General features: G+C 44.8%; 1 long non-coding RNA gene across 1 annotated transcript in view; it reads left to right on the top strand.

The window, feature by feature from the left end:
- LOC135747198 (uncharacterized) overlaps nt 1-25,704 on the top strand; it is a 257,355-nt gene that overhangs the window by 106,334 nt on the left and 125,317 nt on the right. The window lies entirely within an intron of this gene.

The following is a 25,704-nucleotide window of genomic DNA, read 5'->3' as shown; positions in this document are numbered from 1 at the left end:
GGCCTTTAAGAAAATGTATGGCTCCTTTTGAAATGAATTATTAGAATTGTCACAAGTTGACAATTAGGGGCCGGAATGTTGGAGCCATTCCTCTTTTCTTCCCATTTCTATTTTCATTGCGTGTTTTGATTAAAAGGATTTATTTAATATTTTGAATATAATTTAATCTGCGTTTGATTATTATTATTTGTGTATTATTTGGGATTGTACGAGGACTAATTTTGAATGTTTTGAATCTGACACTTTTATTATCTCATCACTATTCAAGTTCAAGTTCAAGTGTATTTAGATAGGTTAGGAACGGGGAGGAGTTCAGTAAGGGGAAGCGGATACAATTTTCTGACCGTGTTTCCCGGCAGGGAAGTGGCTGTATGTATTCTTTTTGTTGTTGTTTGTTTTCCGTTCAAATAAAGAATTAACATGAAGAATTCAGACTACGCGTCAATTGTGCTTTCCCCTCCGAACAGCGGCTCACTGTAAGTTTACCGCTACAACGAATGTGTTGGATGTTAATATTATACTCTTGGGCAATCAGAGCCCAGCGCATCAAACGCTGGTTGGAATTAGCCATGCGAGAGAGAAAGACCAGAGGGTTATGGTCAGTAAAAACATCAATTGGCATAACACTACTTCCCAAATAGACTTCAAAATGTTGGAGTGCTAAAAGCAATGCAAGGGTTTCTTTTTCGATCGTGCTGTAGCGTTGTTGGCACTTTGAGAACTTTTTTGAAAAATAGCAAATGGGGTGGTCAATACCATGACAGTCTTCTTGTAACAAGACTGCCCCAGCTCCGGTATCACTGGCATTAACCTGTAACTTAAACGGCAGGTCAAAATTAGGGGCAGACAGTACGGGTGCATGACAAAGCAAATCTTTGGCGGCCTTAAATGCATGCTCACATGCTGAAGTCCACTTAAAGCTCTTGGAGGTACTTAAGAGGTCAGTAAGTGGTGATACAACAGTTGAAAAATTACAGCAAAACCCACGATAATATCCACTCATGCCTAAAAATCGGCGCAACTCACGTTTATTTCGTGGTGTGGGGAACTCAAGTATAGCAAAAATTTTAGCCTCCACTGGCTTGACACAACCCTGGCCAACTTGTTTCCCTAAATATGTCACCACCGCTTTGCCAATCTCACATTTGGCAAGGTTCACAGTTAAAGAGGCATTAGCTAGGCGACTAAACACTGCTTCCAAAGTTTTTACATGGTCTTCCCAGGTTTTTGAGTAGATGACAATATCATCGATGTAAGCATCACAATTTGGTATCCCTGACAAGACGAGCTGCATGAGACGTTGGAAGGTAGCGGGGGCATTTCTCATGCCGAAGGCTAAAACCTCATATTGCATAAAATGTTCAGGAGTGACAAATGCTGAGATTTCACAAGCACGTGGGGTAAGGGGCACCTGCCAATATCCCTTTAGGAGATCTATTTTGGTCACATACTTGGCAGAGCCTACTCTATCGACACAGTCCTCTAACCGAGGCAGTGGAAAGGAGTCAGGTTTTGTTAAAGAGTTAACTTTACGATAGTCTGTGCAAAAGCGATATGAGCCATCAGATTTGGGCACTAATACACAGGGTGAGCTCCAAGGGCTTTGGCTGGGCACTGCTATCCCATGCTGCAACATGTATTCAACTTCAACCCTAATTATGTCACGTTTCCTGGGATTTACCCTATAAGGATGTTGCTTGACTGGAGAAGAATCACCAATATCAATATCATGTTTCAGCACTGTTGTTCTGCCAGGTACATCAGAAAAAAGTGAGGGGTAGTCATGTATCAAGCTAATAATCTGCTCACTCTGTTCTTTCAACAAGTGTGCAAGAAAGCCCTGTAGATCACTTAATATGGCAGAATTCTGTAATCGTTTAGCAGAGAGTTGTGCATTCTTTTCAACTAGCTCATCATCTAGCATAGCACTAGCAGCACACACAAGAGGTGGAGCAGATGAAACAGAGGAGAGAGCAGGTTCACCACCTTCACGCTTAATAAACTGCTTAAGCATATTAACGTGGCAAATGCGGGCCTTGCGGCGCCGATCAGGGGTGTGAATGACATAATCATAACCAAACCTGGGCCGTAACAACATTAAAACATGCCTAGGTAAATTATCTTCAGATGAGGATCCTGGGGATGCTGATGATCCTGAGGATCAGGTGAGAACAACTAAAGTAACATCTGCACTTAACCTTGTGCCAGTGCAGAGTAACAGTGGTGCATCTCTGTTGCTTTATATACTTTTATGAGCTATGTTCTCTCCATCTTCTTTCTTATCTATTATTCTGTCAGTCATATGCCACCCATATATCAACTTTATCCATCTGCCTTTGCCCATCTATCACTCTTTCAGTCACACTATCATTTACACTTTGCATTAGAAACAATTAACTATTGTGAAAAGCGCTATATAAATAAAATTGAATTGAAATTGAATAGAAATGGCACACAAAAATATGATTAGTTAAATGAATGTGAATGGAAGCAAAGGAGTTTTGACATGGTTACCACTACCTTTTTAGAACGTATATACCCATCAAGTTATAAGTATTGTCTTTAAACCCTACAGACCTCTGAAGATGTATGTATAGTGGAGGACCAGAGCAAGGTAAGCCTAGCATATTAATAATAATATTAAAGATGATAAAAGATTCTCTCTTTGGCCCAGTGTTCAAGTTTGTTATTGTAAAATTGTACTTTCTTATGGTGAAAAATTTAGGTGGCTTGTCCAATATGCTACAATGAATTTCCAAAAGAGGATATCACAATTCATGCCAGTTTCTGTGGAGAGAGGTAATTTGTATTCTGTTTTACTACATTTGTCTTTTATTTAAATTTGTTTGCAATTGCATTCTTGTGTTTGAATCCATGTAGTGCATGTGGAGTTGCAGCTTTATCAACTTGCAGTGATGAAGATTTTACTGCTCAGACACCTTCATGTACACCCAAAAGGTAAATGGTTTCATAGTCTCTTTAAAAAAAAAATGGTTAGCTGCTAATCAAATTACACCATTTACTACTGGGAAAGTCACCATACCCTTTTTTTTAATCTTTTTTTAATTTACATTGCATATTGATGAATCTTCTGTTTTGCAGCCTTGAAGATGTTCTGGTTTTCCTTAAAAACCAGGTTGACACAACAACAGAATTCAAGGTATGTGTTGACAGAGAGGGCCTTCCAGAAAGAGGAATTATTCAATGGAAAAGAAAGAAAATGGCATCTCCTGTTAGTCTGCTCAAGGTGGTTTATATAGTCAGGCATTGACACGGGGGCTCTGAGAAGGGAGTTTTTGACTGGTTAGTTTTTTTTTTTTTTTACTTTTTAACCTGATATAACAAGAACCAATTAACAAACGGCATTTGCTCTTTAAGACATGATTTCAGGCATTGAAAATCGATTCTTTGAGGGAACAGGGGACCAAGGGAAAAATCCAAAGTATTCCTTAACTGATCTTGATGATAATTTTAGGTGGGTTAATTATACTTAATTTGATGCCATGTACAAAAGAGTAATATAATTTCATTAAAAAAAAATAATTGGGATGTTCTTTTGAAAACAGAACCGTTGGGGAAATATTTGCAGTTAGTCTTGCACAAGGGGGGCCTGCTCCTGCTTTTCTGAGGGAGTGGTGCTACAACTTTCTCTGTTCGGGAAAAGTTGACTTCAGTAGTCTGAGCAAGGAGGATGTAAGGGATTTAGAATCATCTCTTCTCATCTCTAAGGTAAGATGACATTTGAACTGAGTGTTTGTTGGGTGTAAAACATATTTAACATAAATCCTAACCATCTTTGTAAACTGTTGATATTTGCAGGTTGAAGATGCTGCCGATACAGAATCTCTAATGGTTCTTACTGATGAAATTGTTAGTTGTGGGTACACTAACCTGATTAAGCTTGAACAGAAAGCAAGCATAATTAGGTAAGATGTTTTTACATGACTTGTTGTATGTGTGTGGGGGGTGCAACTTAACATGGTATTTTTCTTTTGAAGGGCTGTTGTGTTGCACTCCACAACCAGACTGATTCCCATATTGCAGCAACTGCAGAATGGCATGAGATTGTATGGCCTGGTAGATCAGATGGGTGCCAACACTGAAATATTCAGAGAACTGTTTGTGCCAGGAAACATCACTAAAGTATGTTTTTTTTTTTTATATTTTAGTTTTAATTCTTCTGGTAGTGTTTTCTGTACCTTATCTCTATACAGAACTTAAAATAACGTTTTTGTTGTTTTGTAGCCTGATGCTGATTTTATGATGATGAGCTGTAAACCACTATTTAGTGAAAAAGGAACATCTAAGGAAAGAAGTGAGAGGAAGGTTATTAACTTCTTTCAGGACTTCCTCCAGGAGATTGAAGGTAAATTTCAAAACGCATTTCTATTCATGTGTCTTGTCTGTTTTGCTGTGCTTTTTTAACAGAATGACCTTAAAGGGATCGTTCACCCAAAAATAAAAATTCTGTCATCATTCACTCCCTCTCATTTTGTTACAAACCTGTATATTTCTTTGTTCTAATGAACACAAAGGAAGATATTTTGAGGAATGATGGTAAACAAACTGTTTGTGGACCCCATTTACTACCATAGTAATATTATTCCTACTATAGAAGTAAATGGGGTCCACGAACGGTTTGGTTACAAACACTTCTCAAAATATATTCACTTGTGTTCATCAGAACAAAGACATTTATGCGGGTTTGTAACAATACGCGCGTAAGTGAATGATGACAGAATTTTAATTTTTGGGTGAACCATCCCTTTAAAGCAACACTATGTAGTTTCCATGTAAAAATGACTTACAGCTCCCCCATGTGGTTGAAAAGCGCAACAGTGCCTGGTATCAGACACTCTTCTGCAGGCAGGGGGAGGGGCGGGCTGTGTTTCCTACCCTCCACCGCCACTTTCAGAGTGTGCTTGTAGCAGCTAGGAGGCTGCTCAGGTTGCAGCAGCAGTACAATTTGTCCAGTTAAAAGTTGTTCTATCACTGAAGTAATTTTAGAGACATTATTTAAAGGTAAAAAAGCTACATAGTGTTGCTTTAAGTTAGTTGATGGTCAATTTCGAAACGACCTCAAAACATTTAAGAAATATTTGTTTTGATTCAATGGTTTCGAAAGTGTTTCGAAATGGCCAAGTCACGTGATTTTAGCAAACAAGGCTTCATTACGTCATAACGGTTTCAAAACGTTTAGAAAATCTGATGGTTCACCAATAGGGTGCCTTGATAAAAAATGACCAGTGTCCAATATGGTTCATAAAACATTAATCCTTCAGACCGATAACGCTACCATTTTGCCTACTTTTTGTTTATAGGCAGATTTAATGACAAACATTTGCATAATTAAAAGGGTAATTAGAGTGTTAATGATCTGTTTGCTCTACACTGAAAACACTTTATTTTATGGCTTAAAGGTATTGCGGAGGATTTTCTTTTTCCGGGTGGATCATCAAGACTATTGGTCCTCCTAGTTGTCAATCAAGAGTGTTGCGCAATTGCTTTTTTTAAAAAAGTGGAGAAGGCGGTTCTTTTCTAAAATTCGAGAAAATCCTCCGCTACACCTTTAAGTTTATACATTTTAACATGCTTTTAGTTACATTTTTGCAATTATTGTGTAAAAAGTGTAAAAGTTTTGGACTGACATCTTGTTGCTTTTACAATGTTTTCACCAGCAGGTGAAAATGGCACTATATTTGCGCATTTCGAGTGCTTGTAAACAGTGGAAACATTTTTTGTAAACATTTTGGAAGGAATTGGTTCAGTTGATTCAAAAAGCTTTGTTTCTCCCATCGCTACCTTACCTACTGCATTGCTTTTGTTAAATATCTCTCTTAAAGTTTCTCTTTCTGCTCCTTTTTTCTATTTGAAGTTGATGCTACCATTGCTGAGGCAGAATCAAATCCAGGGGATGGCGAACCCCTCTCACTCCAAACAGTGCTCCAGTGGATAACAGGGCAGTGCCACATACCCATCCTACCTGACGAAAAAAGACAATTTAAAATTACATGCACTTTTGATCACGATTGTATGGAAAGACTTGGCAACCACTCTGTGTGCTATCCAGTTGTTAGTGCCTGCACTTGCACAATAACATTCCCTGTGAAACATCTAAACACCTACCAAGAATTTAAACGAATCATGAGCGATGCCGTTAAATATGGAGGAGGGTTCTTCAGAGTTTAGTGCGTGTTCTTCAAGAGTGTTGTGCGTGTTTTTAAAGTTTAAGGCACAACTCAGTTTTAGCACTGTTCATAACGGTTTGTCGCACTATAAAATTGTTGCACTTTAACATGCCTTTTGTGGTAAAGCAAAAGTCAAGAGTTAGACTAAATGGTTTACAATGTTTTATTTGCACAACTGACATGTCCATAACAGTTTTGTTGCACTATAAAATTGTTGCATTTTAACATGCCTCTAGTGGCACAAAAAAGTCTTGAGTTAGACTAAATAGTTTACGATGTTTTTTGCACAATTACTATTAAAGGGATAGTTAATTCAAAAATACAAATTCTGTCATCATTCACTTACACTCATATTGTTACAAACCCGTATACATTTCTTTGTTCTGATAAACACAAAGGAAGATTTTTTTGAGAAATTATTGTAACCAAACTGTTCGTGGTCACCATTTACTTCCATAGTATTCTTTTTTCCTACTATGGAAGTTAATGGGGTCCACGAACGGTTTGGTTACATTTTAAGAAATGTTTGTATTCCTTTGTGTTCATCAGAACAAAAAATATAAGGGTTTATAACAACATGAGATGACAATTTTTATTTTTGGGTGAACTATCCCTTCAAAGGAAGTGTTCTGTTGTACTGCACATTGATGTGCCTTGACAAGTTTGTAGACAGATTTAATTGTTTTATGACAAATTGTGAAAAGTGTTTACCAACATTTCGTTAATATGAAACAAAAGGACAAAATAAAAATCAATCAAGTGTATGTGTGTAAGTGTTTTTTTATCAAGTTAATCTATTGAGAAACTGGACATACAAGTCACGACCATGACAAGAAGAGTAGGCAAGAGGATTAATTGCTCTCTGTAAGTCATTCAAGGCCTGCTCGTCAAAGGGGCATTCTATTTCAGGGACCACAACTGCACCTGTAGACTCCTCCTGCAGTACAACACTTTCCCAATCTATTCCTGGGTCTTGAAGATCCTAAAAAGTCATAGTAAAATATAAATTAATACTAATAATAAATGAGTTAAGATGTTAACTACTTCATAAAATATGTTTACTTAATGTTTTCTAACTTGGAATATACAAATTGTCACCCAAAACAAACTCAACAGTTAAAAGAAACTTATTTTTTGGTGATACCTGAAGTCTTTCTTGTTCTTCCAGATCTTGTATATCTCCCAGATGCCACATTTGATCAGGAGTGAGATTTCCTTCTGTCCGAAGAGGGTGATTGTTCCATCCTCCAATGAAGGAATTAAGGTCTACCTTAATTCGTGGAAGAAAGATGTAATGCACCCCAAAGAGGTGTACCACGTCTAAAATGTCAAGTAGTCCATCCTCCTCAAGAGAGTGTAGAACATTGTAGTATTTGCTTGTGCAGCCACCCAGACGTCTCGCCAAAGGCGCTCTATCCTGAAAAGACAAGGAATTTGTTTAAAATTCCTGGCATTAATACAAATCTAAAATCACATATGCCACTGGTTTTCGGGGGAAAATACCTTTGATTGTGAACACTTTTGCCTGAAATAAAGCTTGCTCTGCCTGTTCCACGTGTGGAAAACATGTAACGAGCAATATCAACATTTTCCACTCCCTGATCTCCTCTAACCCTAAAACACAATAAGGATGGACACAAAAGATAACTTGCGTATATTGAAAATAAATTCATTAAAGCCACAGTTTACCCAAAAGTGAAAATGTCAATTTACTCACCCTCATGTTCTATACCTGTATGACTGACTTTATTTTGATGAACAGAACTGAAGAGAAATATTCTGTTAACAATAGCACACAGTTGATGGTACCCACTGACTTCCATAGCAGGAAAAACAAATACTATGCAAGTCAATGGGTACCATCAACTGTGTGCTTACCATCATTTATCAAAATAAATATCTTCACTTGTGTCAACCACAATTTTAAAAAACCCTACATTTTTAGAACAACATAAGCGTGAGTAAATGACAAAATTTGATTTTTTTGATAAACTATCCCTTTAATGCTATTTTGTGAATAATGCAAATCTTGTATTACAAGAACCCTTTACACATTTAACGGTTTCAGAACTGCAAAATACCTTAATGGCAAGCCATGGAGCTGTACAGATTTTTAAAAAAAAGCAAGTGCTGTTGCGGCTTTATTGTTTGTAGCAGCATCCAGGTACATAATCTGAAATTATAAGAACAAATTAATCATGTCAATGTTAAACAGACTTTGTTAGACAATTGTTTCAAATCCATACAATTTCTTTCTTTTTGGAACATAAAATGATAGATATCAGCAAAAATGTTCCTTTACTTTTGATTTAATAATTTCTAACTAGCCAATAATGTTAAGAATGAGGTCTAGTTGTACTGATTATAAAACTTTAACAAAATTTGACAAATTGACAATTGAAATAATGAATAAATAAAAACAGCAATCAAATAAGTAAAAGTTACCTTCCTTGAGTAGCCATCAACTCCACCAAATACAACAACACTGTATCTACATGGAATAAATAGGAAAGAGTAAAATCATTATTAGGCTAAATTTATTACAGTAATTGACTATAAATGTATGTTTTAGTATGTTCTAAGTGTTCTAGATACATTACACTCAAAGACTTTCATTAGGCCATTTGTAATCACTACAAATTTGAGCAATATTCTGTACCTGATCAGTTTATGATTAGTATCTATATGGACCAAGGAAAGAGGCCCTCGCACTGAATAGCTTCTTCTTACTACACATCCCAGCTGTGTGATCCTTGAAAAGATACTCACTGCATCAACTCTATGCATGGATGCCATCATTCTCCACCACTGAACACGAAGGCCCATTGAAACCAAATGTCACTGAACCATGCGGTAACCAGCATTTGGCATCTGAGACTTGATAGTTGAAATAACATTATCCAGCTCAGGGTCTGTGATTGCACTGTATGTTCCTTTGACAGAAAGATCATATTCTTTCATTCTTCTGTGAACTGTCCTTTTAGAAACACCAAGGCATCTGTCAATGCAAGAAACAGGTAGATGTATATCCAGCAAATCTTTTAGTGTCTCTTCCTCAATTATAATTTTGGGACATCCGGGACCTGGACCACACACTCTTTCCACTTCCATAATTGGCACATCTGTAGCCTCAATCTCAGACCTGACAAGGTGATGAAGGTTTCGCAATCCTTGTAAAATTTCTGAAGGAATGTCTATCTGCTCAGAAAATGATTCCAGTACAACAAGCTCATGGTGACATATTAACTGCAAGTAATCGAGGTTAAGTGGTTGTTGGTTTATGGCAGACTGTAATTTCTGCAGAAGTCTCTCCAAAAACTGCTCTCTCAGAATATCCTGCATGACAGAGGTTACATTAAATTTTTGTCAAACTAAGTTACATTGTATGTGTATACACTCACCTTAGACTTTCAGTTATTCTTATATTTGCGTTTATCTGTTTTTGTTTCTTACAGAATTCATTATTTTCTACATAAATAGCTTTTTGATTCTGACAATTTTTACACTGTTCTTCCACACTCCTTAACAACTCAATTAAAAGTTGTAAGGGGAAACAGGTTTCCACCTAAAGAAAAAAATCTTTATAATACTGATAGATTTATACTTCATTTCAACTTACAAAACCGGCTGTCGGTTTCAAATAATTACATGCCGTAATTTGCAGCACAGTAAGAACCACCACTGAAATGGGGTGTTTGGGAAACACTGGTAAACAATGTAATAATTACAGGACTTAATTTCAATTTGAAAGCAAGATACTTACGTGTGGTCGTTGCGAGTTGGCCATTTTATAGCTGTGTGTATACAGCGTTCTTCCTCTTTAAGGTTTAATGGCGGGTGGCGACCTGACTTCATATGTCATATCGCCCCCTACTGTGATGGAGTGTGAAGATGCCGAACTTGCTATCTTGTGATTGGGTGTCAAGCCAGCCAATCGGAATTTAGCTGTCTCATCTCTGATTGGCTGGAACGATTACACAGCTGATGCCTAGTTGTTGTGAGCGCGTGAGCTGAAGGATCTTAGAGCGCGCAGAGAGGTAGTAGGAGAGCGAGCAAATTGGTGTTTTGCGCGAGAGGAGGGGCACTTTGAATACACGCAGACAAGCAGTTTCGTTCACGCGAAGCACTTTTATATTTGCGAGACGAATATTTCTTCACAATCTCGGTTCAGGCGCGTGCGAAATTCAGTTTCATGTGCTCAAAATATGATCTTGCGCGTGCATAATTGTGGCACTGATTAAACGCCATAACGCTGTACATTGTACTGTGCAGAGTGGAAGAGGGTATATTACCTAACGTGTGTTCTGAGTTCAATGAACAGTTTGCGGCCCCACCGTGGAGAGAAGCGTAGGTGAGCCGGGGAGTAATACTGGAAGTCTATATAGAGAGCCAACGCTGTGAAGCATTGACATCGCACGTGAGTAACGCTGTACATTGTACTGTGCAGTGTGGAAGAGGGTATATTACCTAACATGTGTTGTGAGTTCAACGAACAGTTTGTGGCCCCACCGTGGAGAGAAGCGTGGGTGAGCCGGGGAGTAATACTGGAAGTCTATATAGAGAGCCAACGCTGTGAAGCATTGACATCGCACGTGAGTAACGCTGTACATTGTACTGTGCAGAGTGGAAGAGGATATATTTCCGTAACGTGTGTTGTGAGTTCAATGAACAGTTTGTGGCCCCACTGTGGAGAGAAGCGTGGGTGAGCCGAGGAGTACAATTAGGAGTAAACACAAGAGGTCCGGCGTCCATCATTTAGGTGCTTTTCCCCTCCTTGAAGAAACACCGCCTAACAGACCACACGACGAATCCGGGTCGAGTGTGGCTCAGTCCTTATTTCACTTAAAGTGTGTGGAGTGTCGTGGGTGAGTCTTTGTCTTCATTGTGTGTGCGTACACCTAAAGCTTGCAGTGTAGTGCTGTGCTTGTGTTGGCAGAAGCCACTTCGAGGACGGAGGAGTGGGAAATTACAGCAAAGAATCTAAGGAGTGAAAAGGAAAAGTTCCAGTCGCCTGTGCAAAACTTACCTCTGCATACAGCCACGAACCTGAGGAGGAAAAGTTAAAGTCCCAGTCACCTGTGTAATACTTGCCTTTGCCCACAGCCAAGGGCCCAGAGCCTCCTAAGCGCCCCCCCCCTTGCTATGAAGGCCCGAGGACTGAGATATGTTTTTTTATATATATATTTAATTCCCCCCTATCTACCTTTTAATATTTAATAAAAGTTGTTAAATTTTAATCCTCTGTCTGTCTGGTCATTGGGGTGTTTTGGGACCTCCTCGGGGTGGAACTAGGAGGAGCGTGACCCGCGACAGGGGCGGTCCGCTTCTCCGACCTGTGACATACATGTTTGTATTTTTGAGAGAAAAAGGTTTATGCGTGGTTTTTAAAAAAGCAAAAATTTTAAGTCACTGATATAAGTCCACAAAACCCATACTAAACATGTTTTAACAAGACTTTCCTAAACAGAATATAGTAGTCTAGAGTTTTTTCTTTAAAATGATGTGAAAATCACCCTGCCTTCTCATTCACATAAACCAATATATTGATTTAGAAATTGTAAGACACTTTTTGTTTAGAGGGGCCGTATGCGAGAAGGATTGATTGACAGCTAGCAAACAATGAGCTGCATAATGAGCTGCATAATGAGGCAGTAATGTGAGGGGGAACTACAGTAAAGAATGTGAGGACAAATAAATACATGTTTGTTTGAGGTTTATTAAGAAGTTAACAATATAATCAAAATAGAAATGAAGGTCAGTAGGACATTTTCAGTTTATTTGGAAACGGACCCTATTCAAAAACTTAACTTGTATAAACAACAGAGCTGTAAACTTCATGTGGCTCATGTTACCATATAACTTTATGTCCAAAAAGTGTGAATATGTTTTTCCACTTCCTAGTTTTGTACTGATGAGAGGCATGCAGACCTGTAAGAGAGTTATAAACAGCTGTTAGCATAAATTGTCCACAGAAATACCCTTACATACATAAACTAAATTAGTATCTCAGATAAACATCTGCAATGATTAGTTATATAAAAAGCTGTTTTCAGATGACTGTTTTCAGATGCCCCCCTTATTGTCTAGCTTCTGTTTTAAATGCGTTTCTGTAAGCTAGTATGAACTTTAAAAACACATTGCATATGGCGTCCATGTGTGCGAGCTTGCGTCTCCGTGGAAACAACGCGGCGCCCATAATAAAACGGTGTCGCGTGTAAAGCGCAATGTATGGAATGCATTGCATGTAAACAATATCATATAACAGCAGATCCCGCAGTGCAGCATTACTCAAAGTTGCCATGAAGGATACGAAAGTGAATAACTGTGTCTAACACTGTACAGCATCTAACAATGAAATCCGCCATTACGTGATCATGTGAACTCGTTTGTGAATAAGCATGTAGACATGGAATCATATTACAGCACACACTTCAAAGATACAGCAGTGGAGCATTACTCAAAGTTGCCATGAAGGATACGAAAGTGAATAACTGTGTCTAACACTGTACAGCATGTAACAATGAAATCCGCCATTACGTGATCACGCGTACTCATTTTTAAACAATGCGAAAGTTTTTCAATCCGAAGCGTGCAGTCTGCTGAGGTTGATTATGTAGGCTGAACTGCACAAGCCATAACATATTACATGATAGCAAATATAAATGAAGACAAATGACTTACAGTTTCTTCAGGAATATATCCTCCTCCATTGCGTCTTCCATTGTTCTTCTTCTTGGGTAACGTTAAAGATAAACGCTTCTCTACCTCAATGTCCAGACATAAATGAAGATATTCCTCACGTGTGTGTATAAAGTTTATAATCCAAACATGCGGTAAAGTCTTTAAATCTGATCAAACTTTACGCTTTGTTTATTATTGTTGGAACTGCTGGTCTCTTCATTACCATGTCAACAGCCTTTTGGCGTGACCGCATAAGAGATAATGAGCTCAGCCAGGAAAAACGGTACTCTCTTTACTTCAATGCAGATTACATAAACAGGAAATATTTGTTTTTGATTATAATTAGCTTGTTTAAAAGTAGACATTTCAGGCTTTCTTTGGATATGTGTATCATGTTTGTGTGACGAGTAGTCGTGGAGTTTCAACTGATTTTTGTAACGTGATTTCAGAGACAGCTGGCGGAGACAGAAATGTCTGAATGTGCACCCTGTTTATTTTCTTTATTTGACAAAAACACAAAGATCTCTTGTTATTGTGAATGTACACTAATTAAAGAGGACCCTTCAGAGTTTCAAATGATGTCAAACACGTAAGTGTTTGATTATTAATGATGGAGTATTTTAAGTTGATTCTGCTATGATAAGGAGAAAACACGTCAAAACGCGTCCCCGCATTTTTGGACCCCTGGGGGTTAAAAATAGAAAATGTGTGTCTGCAGTCAATATCAATCAGATCATTCCATCAGCAGCGGTTGACATCATGTGTTGTCATGGTAAAAGAAATATGCCTAGGCCTTCATGATTTTAAGTGCTGGTGTCTTCAGCTTAAGATCAGTGGCAATTAATTAATTGCATTAACCAATCAGATGTTGATTTGGCATTGCTGTAGCCATCTCACTGGCCTACAATGATGTCAGCGTTTTAATGTCATTTAATTAGATAGACGCCCAGCACTTTCAAACATACCCGAAAAAGTTCCTGCGAGTGTTCTCCAGCTAAACGCAGTGACAGAACATCATTTTATCTGTCCCGGCTATAAGCAGAACTGACTGTGATGTATGACATGAATAATTTTAAAATCAAACATTTCGTTGAAATCCTTGATTTCCTTTAGCATAAAAAGCTGGATGTGAGTGTCACGGCCAGGGGCTGGCTACTAAACCTAACGCCACGCCCCTTCTCAACTTCCACCTCGAGGAGGTCCCCAAAGCCAACCCAATGACCAAACAACACGAGAGCAGGTAAGTATTAAAACAAACTTTATTTAAATATTTAAAATAACTGGGGGAATGGGGAAAAGGGCAATTAAAACTAGCGGCCTCTCTGCCTTCCAGGCAGACCACAGCACGGAAAAGTGGCAGAAGGGGGAAAAGGGCAACGGGGGTTCCAGGGGCTGGTGACCAAGATATAGGGGGAGAGGGGACAGGGAACACAGGCTCCTGCCAACTCCGCTAACCGTGGCGCCCTCCTCTTCTCTCCTGGAGGCAAAGACAAAATAGTGTGAACTTGGGGTGTTATCTCTCCCTCTAACTGCGGTACCTGTGTCACGTTGGCCGATACTTCACTTCTCACTCCACTTTGTGTTTCTTTCCACAGGTTTCAACTGGGACGTGGAGGCTCGTGTAACCTGGACTAGGATCGTCCTCACCGGTCGGTTTGCTGGTAGCTCTTGGTAAGTATGGTTCTTTCCCACAGGTCACTCTCCGGACATTCACTCCCGTCTCTTTTCTCCCTTTACAGACAGCTTGGACACGACAACACAGTTAGTGCAACTTGGATACTTCTCACCTCTCTGCTGCTTCCAGCTCGGGGCGTGTAGGACTGTCCACAGTTTGTTCTACTGACGTTCACTCTCGTTCTCTCTTCCTTTACAGGCAGCTTGGACACAATAACACAGTTAGTGCAACTTGGATGCTTCTCACCTTTCTGCTGTTTACAGCTCGGGGCATGTATGACTGTTCACAGTTCGTTCTGCTGACGTTCACTCTCGTTCTCTCTTCCTTTACAGGCAGCTTGGACACAATAACACAGTTAGTGCAACTTGGATACTTCTCACCTCTCTGCTGTTTACAGCTCGGGGCAGGTATGACTGTTCACAGTTCGTTCTACTGACGTTCACTCTTGTTCTCTCTTCCTTTACAGGCAGCTTGGGCACAATAACACAGTTAGTGCAGCTTGGATACTTCTCACCTCCCTGCTGTTTACAGCTCGGGGCATGTATGACTGTTCACAGTTCGTTCTACTGACGTTCACTCTCGTTCTCTCTTCCTTTACAGGCAGCTTGGACACAATAACACAGTTAGTGCAACTTGGATACTTCTCACCTCTCCGCTGTTTACAGCTCGGGGCAGGTATGACTGTTCACAGTTCGTTCTACTGACGTTCACTCTCGTTCTCTCTTCCTTTACAGGCAGCTTGGACACAATAACACAGTTAGTGCAACTTGGATACTTCTCACCTCTCTGCTGTTTACAGCTCGGGGCAGGTATGACTGTTCACAGTTCGTTCTACTGACGTTCACTCTCGTTCTCTCTTCCTTTACAGGCAGCTTGGACACAATAACACAGTTAGTGCAACTTGGATACTTCTCACCTCTCTGCTGTTTACAGCTCGGGGCAGGTATGGCTGTTCACAGTTCGTTGTACGGCGTTCTGTTCGACAATATACGAGGGCGGGCTTACGACAGCTGGCCTGCACAGAAAGGCAAACGACGATTGTTTTCCTAGGGGTCGCCGGGGGCAAAAACCCTCTCGGCGGATGCACTGATCAGCAGGGGGCGAACTGTCACACCGTCTCACCGGGCCGAGCGCTGCCCTATCCTCAATGCCCGTAGGCCGATCGAATACCGGACAGGGGCGCCCCTTTGTAGAGGCCACGGGCGGCGGAACTGCTTCGCCTCTCGCTCTGCCACAAGATAGAACACACAGGTAAAATAGCAATATACAGGTTCGAGGTGGTACTCACACATGCACTGCCAGCTTCCAAGTCTTCACCGCCACACTCTGTAACTGTCGACACACAGACGGGGCGCCTTCCAAAACCCACGCCGTCACTTTACACTTGAATCGCACCCAGCACACAATAATTAAGGTTACTCACAACCGTCAGCCTCTCCGTCTCCTCCTCAGTAGAAGGATGATGCGGGGTACGTCTGACAAGACACACAGCACTTGCACAGCAACCCACAGCAAATACACAGCACCACTTCAACGTGAAAGGTTTTTCAAAATGACATAGCCTCACCCACCACACTACAAGTGTACACACAAGACGTCCGACGTCCTCCACTTCACTAAGGTCGGATGGGGGCGATGGTACTACGGTCGGAGCTTTTGGTTCTGCTGCTACGGCTGCTCAATCCACTTATTCCTGCGGCTCACCTACCACGCTAGATCAGGGGTAGGGCCGCCTTCCTGGAGGCGTTCGATAATACACAGGTTAGTAGTTATGTTTCAGTTAAATCCAGAGCCAATACTCACAGCGGTCCTCTTGGAAAATAGTTTACAAACTGCTTCGTTTCCTTCCTCCTTGGTTACTCCAAGCGTGTCACCATCTCGTGTTTTCTTCTACCCACAGGGCTTCCTCTTACGGTAGCATCCACTGAGAACTACGAGAGAGAAAGAGAGAAAGTGCAACCAACTGCCAACGTGTACCGGACGAGCACAGCTCCGTACCTCAACTCACACACTAGACACCCAGACTGTGATTTACACTGGTCTAAAATACTCCTCTGTGTGCTGTAATCCTCCAATCAACCGGCGTTTCTCTTAAACGCCCACAGCTGCACTCTATTTCGCTGATTACAGCCCTCGTGATGCTACCGGATGTCCGGTGTTTCCTCTTCCCGGTCTGGGCGGAAACATCCGGGCGGAACCAAAGTTTCCCGACTTTCGGTTCCGCCCAAAAGATCGTCACCTTGTGACATCCTCCCCCGCCAATGCATTCTAGTCCCTAGAATGCCTCGGGGTTGTCCACTCACCGTAGCGGGCAGGGGGGTGGCCTCGGTTCTCCCGTTGGGAGCGTCTCACGGGTGAATCAGGTTCAGCTGGTTCGTGTGCCGGTTCTGGTTGTCCCGGGGGTTCGGCTGGCTCGGGTGCTAACTCTCGCTGCCTCTGGGCGGCCGGGGGTTCAGCTGGCTCAAGTGCCAACTCTTGCCCTCTCGGGGCAGCCGGGGGCAACGCCAACACGGGTCGGCCTGGTACCACAGCCCATCCTCCCATCCAGGGGGCCGCCGGCACCGGCTCCACAGCCCTTTCCTCTGCGGCTTCGGGATAGTTGGGGCAGGGGCGAATCATGTTCCGGTGTACCACCCGCTCAGGGCCGGCCTTTCCTTCCGGCCGGATGGTGTACACCGGCTGTCCCGGTCTCTGCTGCCTACAAACTACATACGGGATGGTCTCCCAGCGGTCACTTAACTTTCCCTTGCCTTGGCGCCTGTTGTCCCTCGCCAAGACCCTCTCTCCTGGTAGCAGGGGGGCGTCCCGGGCCGTCCGGTCGTACAACCGTTTGTTCTTCTCTCCTGTTGTCCGTATTCTCTGCGATACCTGTTCATAGGCAAAGTGTAGCCGCTGGTGATGGCGTCCCACCCACTCGGTCACGCTTACTTCCTCCTGGCCGGCTGCCACTCCTAAGATCAGGTCCGTGGGCATCCGCACATGTCTGCCGAACATCAGGTAAGTAGGGGCATACCCCGTCGTACTATGTACACTATTATTATATGCCTGTAGTAGATTCGGTAAGGCACTCACCCAGTCGCTCTGCTGCCGTTGATCCAGGGTCCCCAGTAACCCCAACAGGGTCTGATTGAACCTCTCGCAGCTGCCGTTCCCCTGGGGGTGGTACGACGTCGTATGGGTCTTAGTACACCCATACAACTGGCACAACTCTCGGATTACCTTTGACTCGAAGTTGGCCCCTTGATCCGAGTGCAAGAACTCCGGGCATCCAAACGTCTGAAAGACGTTCCTCCAGAGGGCCATCGCGGTGGTATTAGCTGTCTGGTCGAGGGTGGGGACTGCCCATGCGTATTTGGTGAATAGGTCGGTGATTACCAAGATGTTTTGGTAGCGGTCTTGCGGCCGGCCCAGAGTCAGGAAGTCCATGGCCATAATGTGGAGGGGGGCTTTAGCCTGGATGGGCACCATCGGCGCTCGAGCCTCTCGCCGAGATTTGAACAGCATACACCTGGGACACGCCTGGATCAAGCTACGAACCGTGGCTTCCAGCCCTGGCCAATAGAAAAATCTGCGCAGCAGTGATATGGTCCTCTCTTGTCCCTGATGCCCCAGCTGATCATGGTAGGCCGAGACTAATGCTGTCGTCTGATCGGCGGGCACCACAATCTGGCGCACCTCCTCGCCCAATTTCGGGTCACCGACCTTTCTGCACAGCACTCCTTCCTGCAGTTCTAGCTTGTCCCACTGCCCCAGCAGTTTTCTCCCCGTCTCCGTCTGGGCTAGTCTTTCTGGCGACGTCGGTCGTCGCCCCTGCTCCACCCACGTCTTCACCTGACTCACATCCTGATCTCGGGCTTGCCTCTCCATCCATCGACGGGGGTCCCACCCCCAGTTCCCAGGGACGGCCTCTTGCTGTCCTCCTGGGGCATCCACAGCCCCTATCATATAATCCTCCCTCGGGCTGTTCTCCTCTCCTCTTCCCCGGCTCCCGGGGTCGTCCATCTCCGGCAGTCTCGAAAGGACATCAGCGTTTGTGTGCTCGCGCCCCGGTCGGTACTGCAAGTGGTAGTCGAAGTTGGCCAGCTGGGCTACCCACCGCTGCTCTACGGCCCCCAACTTCGCCGTCTGCAAATGCACCAGAGGGTTATTATCCGTAATTACCGTCACCTTGGCACCCCAAAGGTAGTCTTTAAACTTTTCACTTAGGGCCCACTTCAAGGCCAGCAACTCCAGTTTAAACGAGCTGTAATTTGCATCGTTTCTCTCCGCTGGGTGGAGGCTTCGGCTCGCATAGGCGATCACCCGCTCCCTTCCTTCGTGTTGTTGGGCCAATACGGCCCCCAGCCCCAGGTTGCTTGCGTCTGTGTACAGAACAAAGGGTTTAGTAAAGTCTGCGTATGCCAAAATAGGTGCCTGTAACAGTTCCTGCTTTAGTTTCTGGAACGCAGCCTCACAAGGGTCGTCCCAGTTGATTGAGGGCGACCCACGTCCCCGGTTTCGCCCTGTACCAACCAACAGCTGGTTAAGAGGTTTAGCAATCTTTGAAAAGCCTTTGATGAATCGTCTGTAATACCCCACAAATCCCAGAAATGATCGTACCTGCCTTACGGTTTTGGGTGCAACCCAGTCTTTCACAACAGAGACTTTTCCGGGGTCCACGGACACCCCTGCAGCACTGACCACGTGACCCAGGAATTGAACTTCTCGCCTCAGTAGATGGCATTTATCAGGTTGCAGCTTTAGCCCGTACCTTTCCATAGCCTGAAAGACCTCTTCGAGGTGCTGAAGGTGGGAATCGAAATCTGGGGAATACACAATCACATCATCCAAATATACTAAAACTGACTTCATCAACTGACCTCCAAGACAGCGCTGCATCAGTCGCTGGAACGTGGCCGGAGCGTTACAAAGCCCGAAGGGCATCCGTTCCCACTCAAATAATCCAAACGGGGTCGTGAAGGCGGTCTTCTCTTGATCTGCCTTGGCCACCTGCACCTGCCAATACCCGCTGGCCAGATCCAGAGTGGAATACCATGCGGACTGCGTGAGGCTGGTAAAGGAGTCTTCGATCCGCGGTAGGGGAAAGGCGTCTTTCTTGGTTACCAGGTTGAGCTTACGATAATCCACACAGAACCTCCAGGCCCCTGACTTCTTCTGTACAAGCACGATGGGGGCCGCCCACGGGCTACTGCTCTCCCGAACAATGCCTCGCTCCAACAGGCCCTGCAAGAGTGTGCGTACCTCTGTGTATAGGGTAGGTGGAATCGGCCGATATCTCTCTCTGCTCGGCCCGGCGTCTCCAGTCGGGATATGATGTTCCACCACTCTGGTGCACCCATAGTCTTCCTCATGACTTGCAAACACATGCTGCCATTTTCGAAGAAGCGCCTGGAGCTTCTGTGTCTGTACTGGTTCCAAATTTTTCCCTCGTAGCGACTCACCCTCAAGATGTTCCGGCACCTCACTCTGGCTGTTGCTCATGGGGGCATCCATCTGTGTCAGGGCCACCTCAATCACGGAGGGGCACACCTGACGGAAACTGACGTCTCTCTCCTCCCTCACCTGATGGGGCGCGACCGCCGTTAGTCGGGCCAGCCGTTGGTGTCGATGTAAGTGGACTGCATAGGGGTGTTCGTTTCGTACTTTCACGGGGACTCTCCCCTGGCGGACCGCCACTAGGCCCCGTGCTACCTCCACTTGAGGGCAGTCTGCATGAGGCTCGACCAATACCCACTCCTCCGGGTCGACTTCTCGAGGGGGCACTCTCGCCCACACAATAGCCTCACTTCTAGGGGGGATAGACAAAGCAAAACGACACATCACTCTTCCTACCTCTTCTCGGTCTCTACGGACCTGGGCCATCTGGACTCGACGACAGTCGGCAACTACACGCTCCCATTTGGGCCTCTCGGCAGGTGGAATCCTGGGGCCGGGCCTAGCCTGAAATAATTCTTCCCAACATTCAGAGAGGACATTCATGCCTAGTAGGGCTCGATGGGCACCCAAACACCTGTCTTCGACAATGATCACACCTTTTTGGGGGACTAACACCCCATGGACTTCCAAGTCCGTTAGTCGGTAACCGACGTAAGGGATCTCCAGGCCATTTGCGCCCCGCAACGTCAACCAGGGGGCCTCTGCCCCTTGTACTCCTTTCTTCCCAAATATTTCTTGTGAAAGGCTTTCTGCAAACAACGTTACCTGAGAGCCCGTATCTACCAGGCATTGTACTGTCTTGCCACACACTTTTACCTCCGCTATTGGGCTATGCCCAATCATCTGGTGCCTGGGATTATTTCTTCTGGGGTCTTCCCGAGGGTTCCCGGCCACACGACCCACTGTGGCCGGCCGATCTAAAAACCCCCTTCCGATGCCCTACGAGGCCCACACTGGCGACTGATATGTCCTGGTTTACCACAGCGATTGCAAATAGGCCGCCCTTGGTCATCCCATTCAAAACGGGGCCGGTTAAAGCGGTCTGGACGTCCGGGCGGCTCTCGGCCTCGCTCCGAGTATGTCCGTTCTCGGGGGGCCGGCCTCGGTTCCTCCCGCGCCCTTCCTTGGCGCAACTCTCCCAGGAGAGCTTTAGACAGCTCCGATATCTGTTCCTGGACGTCTTTCAGCAATTCTGCCTTCAAGGCCTGCTTCCAATCCGCCCGCTCAGGTGGTGTGGGTGCCAATTCGCTTACCGCTGCGCATACTGGAGCCTCGCTGACTTCGACCTCGTCACCTTCCAAGGCCAATGCCTCTTTCCTAAGGTCTTCGAAGGTGAGCCCGGGGTCCCTCCGAAACTGGACCCGCAGGCTCTGTCTCACGGGGCCCTCCTTCATCCCCAGGAGGAACTGGTCACGTAGCAGGTTCTCCCCGTCTCCCAGCCCATGGTCGCGTCGGGCCTGTAATCGGGTAAACTGCTCTCGCAGCCTCAGGGCAAATGCTCTAATGGTTTGTCGGGGGCCTTGCTTAACGTTAAAAAATTGGGACCGAAGGACAGCTACAGAGGTGTGGTCACCATATTGTTCGGTGAGAAACTGGAATACGGTCTGGGCGGTGGCTCTAACTGCTTCAGGGGCGGCTTGCACTTCTCGCCGGGCTTCTCCCTCTAGGGAGTTTAACACAAACTGGAGCCTCTGGGCGGCGCTGAGGCCCTGCAGGTCAGCCAAATATTCTAGTTGGGCCTTCCACTCTGTCAGTCGGACCTCCGACTCCGCTCCTCCATACTTCTGCATCCATGGGCTACCCATGATGATGGACGTGGCACGGGGTGGGGCTGCGGGCCCCGCGTTGTCGGTCATTGGGCGACCCTGGTTACTCAACTCGAGGTGGAGCCCTGCCGACTACGCCAAAATCTGTCACGGCCAGGGGCTGGCTACTAAACCTAACGCCACGCCCCTTCTCAACTTCCACCTCGAGGAGGTCCCCAAAGCCAACCCAATGACCAAACAACACGAGAGCAGGTAAGTATTAAAACAAACTTTATTTAAATATTTAAAATAACTGGGGGAATGGGGAAAAGGGCAATTAAAACTAGCGGCCTCTCTGCCTTCCAGGCAGACCACAGCACGGAAAAGTGGCAGAAGGGGGAAAAGGGCAACGGGGGTTCCAGGGGCTGGTGACCAAGATATAGGGGGAGAGGGGACAGGGAACACAGGCTCCTGCCAACTCCGCTAACCGTGGCGCCCTCCTCTTCTCTCCTGGAGGCAAAGACAAAATAGTGTGAACTTGGGGTGTTATCTCTCCCTCTAACTGCGGTACCTGTGTCACGTTGGCCGATACTTCACTTCTCACTCCACTTTGTGTTTCTTTCCACAGGTTTCAACTGGGACGTGGAGGCTCGTGTAACCTGGACTAGGATCGTCCTCACCGGTCGGTTTGCTGGTAGCTCTTGGTAAGTATGGTTCTTTCCCACAGGTCACTCTCCGGACATTCACTCCCGTCTCTTTTCTCCCTTTACAGACAGCTTGGACACGACAACACAGTTAGTGCAACTTGGATACTTCTCACCTCTCTGCTGCTTCCAGCTCGGGGCGTGTAGGACTGTCCACAGTTTGTTCTACTGACGTTCACTCTCGTTCTCTCTTCCTTTACAGGCAGCTTGGACACAATAACACAGTTAGTGCAACTTGGATGCTTCTCACCTTTCTGCTGTTTACAGCTCGGGGCATGTATGACTGTTCACAGTTCGTTCTGCTGACGTTCACTCTCGTTCTCTCTTCCTTTACAGGCAGCTTGGACACAATAACACAGTTAGTGCAACTTGGATACTTCTCACCTCTCTGCTGTTTACAGCTCGGGGCAGGTATGACTGTTCACAGTTCGTTCTACTGACGTTCACTCTTGTTCTCTCTTCCTTTACAGGCAGCTTGGGCACAATAACACAGTTAGTGCAGCTTGGATACTTCTCACCTCCCTGCTGTTTACAGCTCGGGGCATGTATGACTGTTCACAGTTCGTTCTACTGACGTTCACTCTCGTTCTCTCTTCCTTTACAGGCAGCTTGGACACAATAACACAGTTAGTGCAACTTGGATACTTCTCACCTCTCCGCTGTTTACAGCTCGGGGCAGGTATGACTGTTCACAGTTCGTTCTACTGACGTTCACTCTCGTTCTCTCTTCCTTTACAGGCAGCTTGGACACAATAACACAGTTAGTGCAACTTGGATACTTCTCACCTCTCTGCTGTTTACAGCTCGGGGCAGGTATGACTGTTCACAGTTCGTTCTACTGACGTTCACTCTCGTTCTCTCTTCCTTTACAGGCAGCTTGGACACAATAACACAGTTAGTGCAACTTGGATACTTCTCACCTCTCTGCTGTTTACAGCTCGGGGCAGGTATGGCTGTTCACAGTTCGTTGTACGGCGTTCTGTTCGACAATATACGAGGGCGGGCTTACGACAGCTGGCCTGCACAGAAAGGCAAACGACGATTGTTTTCCTAGGGGTCGCCGGGGGCAAAAACCCTCTCGGCGGATGCACTGATCAGCAGGGGGCGAACTGTCACACCGTCTCACCGGGCCGAGCGCTGCCCTATCCTCAATGCCCGTAGGCCGATCGAATACCGGACAGGGGCGCCCCTTTGTAGAGGCCACGGGCGGCGGAACTGCTTCGCCTCTCGCTCTGCCACAAGATAGAACACACAGGTAAAATAGCAATATACAGGTTCGAGGTGGTACTCACACATGCACTGCCAGCTTCCAAGTCTTCACCGCCACACTCTGTAACTGTCGACACACAGACGGGGCGCCTTCCAAAACCCACGCCGTCACTTTACACTTGAATCGCACCCAGCACACAATAATTAAGGTTACTCACAACCGTCAGCCTCTCCGTCTCCTCCTCAGTAGAAGGATGATGCGGGGTACGTCTGACAAGACACACAGCACTTGCACAGCAACCCACAGCAAATACACAGCACCACTTCAACGTGAAAGGTTTTTCAAAATGACATAGCCTCACCCACCACACTACAAGTGTACACACAAGACGTCCGACGTCCTCCACTTCACTAAGGTCGGATGGGGGCGATGGTACTACGGTCGGAGCTTTTGGTTCTGCTGCTACGGCTGCTCAATCCACTTATTCCTGCGGCTCACCTACCACGCTAGATCAGGGGTAGGGCCGCCTTCCTGGAGGCGTTCGATAATACACAGGTTAGTAGTTATGTTTCAGTTAAATCCAGAGCCAATACTCACAGCGGTCCTCTTGGAAAATAGTTTACAAACTGCTTCGTTTCCTTCCTCCTTGGTTACTCCAAGCGTGTCACCATCTCGTGTTTTCTTCTACCCACAGGGCTTCCTCTTACGGTAGCATCCACTGAGAACTACGAGAGAGAAAGAGAGAAAGTGCAACCAACTGCCAACGTGTACCGGACGAGCACAGCTCCGTACCTCAACTCACACACTAGACACCCAGACTGTGATTTACACTGGTCTAAAATACTCCTCTGTGTGCTGTAATCCTCCAATCAACCGGCGTTTCTCTTAAACGCCCACAGCTGCACTCTATTTCGCTGATTACAGCCCTCGTGATGCTACCGGATGTCCGGTGTTTCCTCTTCCCGGTCTGGGCGGAAACATCCGGGCGGAACCAAAGTTTCCCGACTTTCGGTTCCGCCCAAAAGATCGTCACCTTGTGACATGAGCATTTGACAGACAGACAGACAGACAGCTGTATGATTGACATGTTTGGTGGTGATTATTCCTGTGTCCACTGCTTCAGTCGAATGGACTTCCTCAGCCCTACAATGAATTAAATACTACTATAGGGGCGGCAGTGGCCTACTGGTTCATGTAGGTTGTCTACAAACCGGAAGGTTGGTGGTTCAATCCCCGGCTCCACCGGACCAAGTGTCGAGGTGTCCTTGAGCAAGACACCTAACCCCAACTGCTCCCGACGAGCTGGCTGGCGCCTTGCATGGCTGACACCGCCGTCAGTGTATGAATGTGTGAGTGAATGTGAGGCTATTTGTAAAGTACTTTGGATGGCCATAGGTCTGTTAAAAGCGCTATATAAATGCAGTCCATTTACCACACAGTCTCGACTTTTATCATAAGCCTCCACAGTGACAGAAAAGGACTTATTGTTGTACAACAGAGTGATTAACTCTTCTTGGGGAAAGAAAGGAAGATGGATTTTGTTCACAAATAATACACAGGCTAATTTGGTAAGTTTAATGCATTTTATTTAGTAAGCAAATAATATTTGTAAAATGTAAATTATGTCAATATCACTTTTTAATAGCAAACCTTTGAAAAACTATTTGCATTATTTTAAATAATAGACTGTCAACAAAGTAATTTGTTATACTTTTGATTCTTTTTAAGCTTTAACAAGAACAATTTATGTGATTTCTTTAGCAACAAAGAGCTTGACTTCATTTTAAATACCTTTTAAATGTGTTTCTGTATAATATTTGCTGCGTCTCATTTTGTAGTGTCTTTTTTAATAAAGTACAATTCGACTGTTATTCCTTGAGGTGTAAAATACAGCAACTTCCATTTTACTTTGCAATTACATTTTGAATGTTTCATTGCCATGACTTCATAATGATGGTATTACGAGATGTATTCATTCAGATAGGACACCACTGAAGGCCTACGTGTGAAATGCATGGACCCCCACTATATATATATATATATATATATATATATATATATATAT

This window comes from Paramisgurnus dabryanus, chromosome 1, assembly GCF_030506205.2.
Source record: "Paramisgurnus dabryanus chromosome 1, PD_genome_1.1, whole genome shotgun sequence".
Lineage (NCBI taxonomy): Eukaryota > Metazoa > Chordata > Actinopteri > Cypriniformes > Cobitidae > Paramisgurnus > Paramisgurnus dabryanus.
Note: the sequence above shows the minus strand (reverse complement) of the source record. Positions and strands in the feature narration are given on the sequence as shown.